The sequence below is a fragment of the Lipotes vexillifer genome, unplaced genomic scaffold (assembly GCF_000442215.2).
Source record: "Lipotes vexillifer unplaced genomic scaffold, Lipotes_vexillifer_v1.1 scaffold322, whole genome shotgun sequence".
In the NCBI taxonomy this organism is placed as follows: Eukaryota; Metazoa; Chordata; class Mammalia; order Artiodactyla; family Lipotidae; genus Lipotes; species Lipotes vexillifer.
The window spans coordinates 700,897-706,352 of record NW_006776528.1 but is presented as its reverse complement, the minus strand read 5'-3'; the positions used below and the strand labels follow the sequence as shown (position 1 = coordinate 706,352).

The window sequence follows — 5,456 nt, the reverse complement described above, 5'->3', positions numbered from 1 at the left end:
TGAACGGGTCTGCTGGATGCAGGCCAGGGCCACAGAGGGCAAAGGGCTGGTCACACGCCCCACACGGCAGGCTCCCCAGGAGGCTGAGCGACCGGTGACGGGCCTGAGCCAGCTCCCAAGCGGGGGCCCGACCCCAGAAGCAGGATGCTCATCTCTCTTCCAGGGGCCCCAGCCCCCTCCTGCCAGGGACCGCTGGCTCCTGGCCCAAGGAGTCACCCTAGGAGGGAGACCTACCTGCTGTGCCCCAGGTGAGCCAGCGGCCAGGTGGGATGGGTCTTTTCCAGCAGGGCCACTCAGAAGACGCGGGGACCACGGAGGGTCAGGCTGACAGGAGGAATCAAGAGATCGGGACCTGATGGCACTGGGTCTGGTTTAAGTGCGGCAACGGGACAGATGAGGTCAGAGGTGAAGCACCCTGTCAAGGCCACCAGGCACTGGTCTGGCTGTCGGGCCACTTAACACCGCCACCATCCGAGGCACTGTCCAGCCATCTCCACTGGGTGGTGGTTAGATGGTATGCCTCTCGCGGCTTGCTCTTGGAGTCTGCCTTCCGAGTGAGCCATTGTCCTCCTCTTGAGACAAGAGAGCTGGCCTTAGGGAGATCAAGCCACTTGCCCACATCGTGCAGCCAGAAGGTAATAAAGCTGAGACTTGTTTTGTTTTTTTTTATTTTTTTGCGGTACGCGGACCTCTCACTGCTGCGGCCTCTCCCGCCGCAGAGCACAGGCTCCGGACGCGCAGGCTCAGCGGCCATGGCTCACAGGCCCAGCCGCTCCACGGCGTGTGGGATCTTCCCGGACTGGGGCACGAACCCGTGTCCCCTGCATCGGCGGGCGGACTCTCAACCACTGCGCCACCAGGGAAGCCCCATCGTCCTCCTTTTGAGACAAGAGAGCTGGCCTTAGGGAGATCAAGCCACTTGCCCACGTCGTGCAGCCAGAAGGTAATAAAGCTGAGATTTGAACTGACGTCTGTCTGCCTGCAAATCCGTCTCTTACTGATGTGCCAGCAGGTGGCAGAGGGACCAAGGCTGCGAGGCTGTGACCTGTTCACCTCTCCAGACGAGGGCATGCCCGTCCGAGCCGGTCTGGGGTTCAGGGCCCTCGCGGTCCAAGTGCCCCCTCGCTGTGCATTGGTGACCTGTGGCTTTAGACCAACAGTTACATTTCTCCTGAACCCCGGGATCTGCTGTGCGACCACTTTGCATCATTGTCTTTAAGACACGTGCCCGAGAGTCTGTGACCGGGGCTCTGGTGCCTGGCGGTGACTCCAGGAAGCTCCACAGGAAGGAGATCCTGGACAGGAATCACTGGGCCCTCCTCTGCCAGAACAACTGGGCACCTGCAGGATGTCACCTGGTCTCTGCTCTCAGAAGCTTGGAGGGCAAAGCGAGGGCGCTGGGCCAGCTGGGATCATGAGAGGAAGGGAACTAGCAGTTAGAAGCACCTACTACGCTCCAGGGATTCTAGTACATTTATTGCTGAATCTTTTTTCTTTTTCCTGCAGGTATGATGAAAGCTTTACTGGGGCTCAGACAGGGCTGGGCCAGAACCACACCGGGAAGCAGGGCCTGCACACCAGGCCATTTCTGGTGTTCAGGGCAGGGCTGGGAGCTCAGAGCGAGCGCTATGGGCCAGGGGTCTGGCTGGGCTCCCCATAGCAGAAGCCACCATGGAAGGGAAAGGTCGTCTGGTTGTCTTTAGTGCAGGAGGGACAATGTGGGGTGGGGAGGAACTTTGCTGAAGAAAAGTAGGGACTGAAGCCTTAAAGGATAGATGAAAAGGGAGTTGGGAGGGAGATAAGGGGACCAAGAAGGCATCTAGAGTGAATAGAAGGAGGAAGAGAAAGACAGATGGCTCTGGGTGCAGGGAGATCCAGCTGTTTTCCAGGGCACCAGCTCCCCACTCCCATCTCCTGGTTCCAGGGCACTACTTGTGTCCCCACATATAGCAAATCTCTAGAAACAGAGGCCTGGAGGCAAGTGAGTGGACTTCACGTAGGCAGAGATCCTCTTCAGGCCGTCAGAATGAGAAATGAAGTCTTTCAGGTTTGGGAATTCATGCAGGCGCTCGGGCTCACATATGCAGTGCACATCGGGATGTTATAGCCAGGAAGTCCACATAGGTGAGCTTGCTCCCTGCAAACCAAGGCCTCTTCCCCAGAAAATCTGAGAAAAGCCTCATCTTTTCAGGGGTCTCCTTCAAGTGTGCAGGCTTCAGTTTCTCAAAGTCAGAGCTGTAGCAGATCCTGGCCAGGTACAAGCGGACATCCTGGCCATGTACAAGCGGACATCCTGGAGCTGTAGCAGATCCTGGCCATGTACAAGCGGACATCCTGGCCATGTACAAGCGGACATCCTGGTCATGTACAAGCGGACATCCTGGCCATGTACAAGCGGACATCCTGGTCGTGTACAAGCGGACACCCTGGCCGTGTACAAGCGGACACCCTGGCCATGTACAAGCGGACATCCTGGCCGTGTACAAGCGGACACCCTGGCCATGGACAAGCGGACACCCTGGCCATGTACAAGCAGACACCCTGGCCATGTACAAGCGGACATCCTGGCCATGTACAAGCGGACATCCAGAATCTGGTTCTCCACTGCGTCCACGCGAATCTTCTCTTGCTCTGTCTCGCTGCAGGTTGTGCTTGCGAAGGATGGCGTTGCTCTGGGTGAGCTCATGAGCCGCGTCAATCAAGTAGGGCAGATTGGGGAAGTCCAGGCCCAGCTTGGATTTCTCACTCAGCCACTGGCTTCTGTCATAGTCGGGAGCATCCCCCATCGTGTACTTCCTCTCCACAACGTTCGAGTCTGTGTACTCTGGGAGCAGGCGGGCGGCGTGCACCAGCCCGCGGATGTCCCAGTAACCCAGGATCATGGGCATGGTGCTGGTTTCTGTGCTCTGAGTGGAGATGCTTCACAGGAGCTGGGCTGGAACTTTATTGTTGAATCTTCACTCAAACCCTTTAAGGTTGGTAGTACTGCCCGTGTTAGGGAGTGAGCTCAGAGAGGTTGGCGATTTGACCCAGAACAGCAGGGCTTCAGCCCAGATTTAACTGGCTCCAAGTCTGTCAGGTTTCTGTTCTATTCTCTGACCTCCCACAAGCACGGGCTGCTCCTCGGGCCTGTGGACGCCAGGGAGCCCTGATTCAGCCTCTTAGCTGGGAGCCTACATAGCCTCCTTCCTCCTCAGGCCCCATCACCACACGGCAGATGGGCATCCTTCATCCTCCAGCTACTTTTATTTCTCTTTCCATTCTTCTTTCCCTCCCGGCTCCATCCAAGCAGGAGACCAGGAGGCACAGCCAACAAGCAGAAGCCAGAGCAAGGCTCTCACCCCATCCCCCGCTCCGACCACAGCAGAGGTGGAGACTGGGGTCCTCACCAAGCCTGAGTACAAAGGAGGGTCATCGGGGAAGCCTGGAGACGGGGTCTCTGCCCCAAGCTACAGGCTGTGCATCTCCAAACTTTCCTCCATATCTCTGCTTCCTTGGGAAGCCCTCACATCTGCAGGCCACGGCAGGATCTCAGGGTGTCCTCAGTACCCCTCCCTCTGGGATGGACGCCTTATGTGCCAGAAGCTGACCAGGCTCAGCCTGTCTCTGGAGTCATGTTCCCTTTCGGAATTGTTTCTTAGGGGGCAGCTTGCAATCCTGGGAAGAGCTCAAGATTGGGGGTCAGAAGATCTTTGCGCTGTTCCCACTTCTGCCACCAACAAGCTGGGTGATCTTGAGCGTCTGGGCCTCGGCTTCCTCTCCTGTAGTCTCTGGACTAGCTGGCCCATCCTAACACCCTGCACTGTCCTCCAATCTCTGCAGGTCCTCGGCCCCCTCCCAACCCAGCGATGCCTCCGCCCCCAGCAGCCAGGTGCCCCTGTCCTATGCAAACCTGCCAAAATGCAAAGTGTGCAAGGCATTTGGTTTGTTGGTGCTATGATTTCTTTTGAGGCAGGAAGTCGAATTTAAGTTGTGCCCCAATCAGCACAAAAGCCGGGAAGCTCGGGCCTTCCACACAACGGATTGTATAAAACAGCTCAGCTTTTCTTCCCTTTCTTTCCCTCTCTTTGTTCCTGCTCTTTCCCGGTCACTCAGTCAAGTAACCTGTATTAAGTGGATGTGTCCGCGAGGCTGGGTGCAGACGTGTGATCCAAGCCGGCAAGGGCTGTCGGGAGGACTTGTGGTTCCCCAAGAATACGGCACAAACCGCGGAAGGACAAAGAGTTCCTCAGTGCCTCTGCTGTTTCCCGCACCAATGGTATTTGTCGATTTTATAGTGAGATCATGTTTTCTGTGCCCGCCTCCTGCCTTCTCATCCAGGCAGGAGATCAGGCTGCTCTCTTGCCGGGGCCTCACCTCCAACCTGGATGGGCTGACCTAGTTCCCGCATCTCTGGCACCAAAGGCGAGGGTGTGAAGATGGTGATGTGCTGGCCGTGCCCATCCAGGCGGAGGACGGGACGCTGACGGAGCTGGTGTAGGCAGTGAGGTCGCCGGCCTCTCTGGGGGCCCCGGGCCTCCGTGCTCCTCGCTGAGCCTCCCCGAGGGCAGGGGATGCCCGTCTCCCCCGTGCAGTGCTGGCGCCTCGGCACTCCGCGCCTGCCTCTCTAGAGCTCTGTGCGGGCGCCCAGTACTCGCACTCCTGCTTCCTCATTTCGTCTTCTCGGCAACGCGGCGATGCAGGAGTATCACTGCTGCTTCCTCACAGACAAGGACCTGAGCTCAGAGAGGCTCCTGAGCGCCCCAGACCTCACAGCTGGACCGGCCGGGCCGAGCTGGGCTCACTGAGCTCTCACGGCACCAGCTGCGCCCTCGGGAATCTCCCGGGGGAACCCGAGGGGCCCCAGCTCACTGCTCTCCTGAAGCTGACGCCACCTGCAGCCCCAGGGCAGGGGGCCCGGAGACCCCGAGCCCAAGCTCTCCCTCGACCGCCTCACACTGCACAGGAGGCCAGGGCTCGGGACACGAGAGCCGGGGGGGGGCGGGGGGGTCAGCAAGGAAGGCAGTGCTCGTGAAAGGGAGCCACAGGGCATGGCTGGCCCTCCCCACCTGAGGACCACACCGATGGAGCCTCTTCGGTGGGACAGAGTGTTTGAAACAGAGTGCGTGTTGAAGGGTTTGTTAGATTTGCTTTTCTTTTCCAGACAGAAATAAAAGAATGTTCAAGAAAATATTAGGACATTGGCCCAGGAGTCCCATGTAAAACCGAGGTAGGTGTCTCGGGGCGGGAGTGTCCTCTTTGGGTATCGGAGGCTGGCTGTGTGGGCTGCAGGGGGTGGCGGGAGCCTTCCCTGGAGAAGAGGTCTGCCTGCACCGCAGCTGCCGGAGGCCCCACGACCAGCCTCGAGGCGAGTCCGTGTGTCCAGGTGCCCGTCAGCTGGGTGCCGGGGCTCATAAGGAAGGGGTGCACGGGGCCCACCCTGGGAGTTTAGACCAGAGTCAGGAGCTGTGGAGGAG

General features: G+C 58.7%; 1 pseudogene; it reads right to left on the bottom strand.

Annotated features, from left to right (window-relative positions):
- Positions 1-1,928: 1,928 nt before the first annotated feature.
- On the bottom strand, positions 1,929-2,888 carry LOC103087154 (glutathione S-transferase Mu 1-like; annotated as a pseudogene).
- Positions 2,889-5,456: the final 2,568 nt, after the last annotated feature.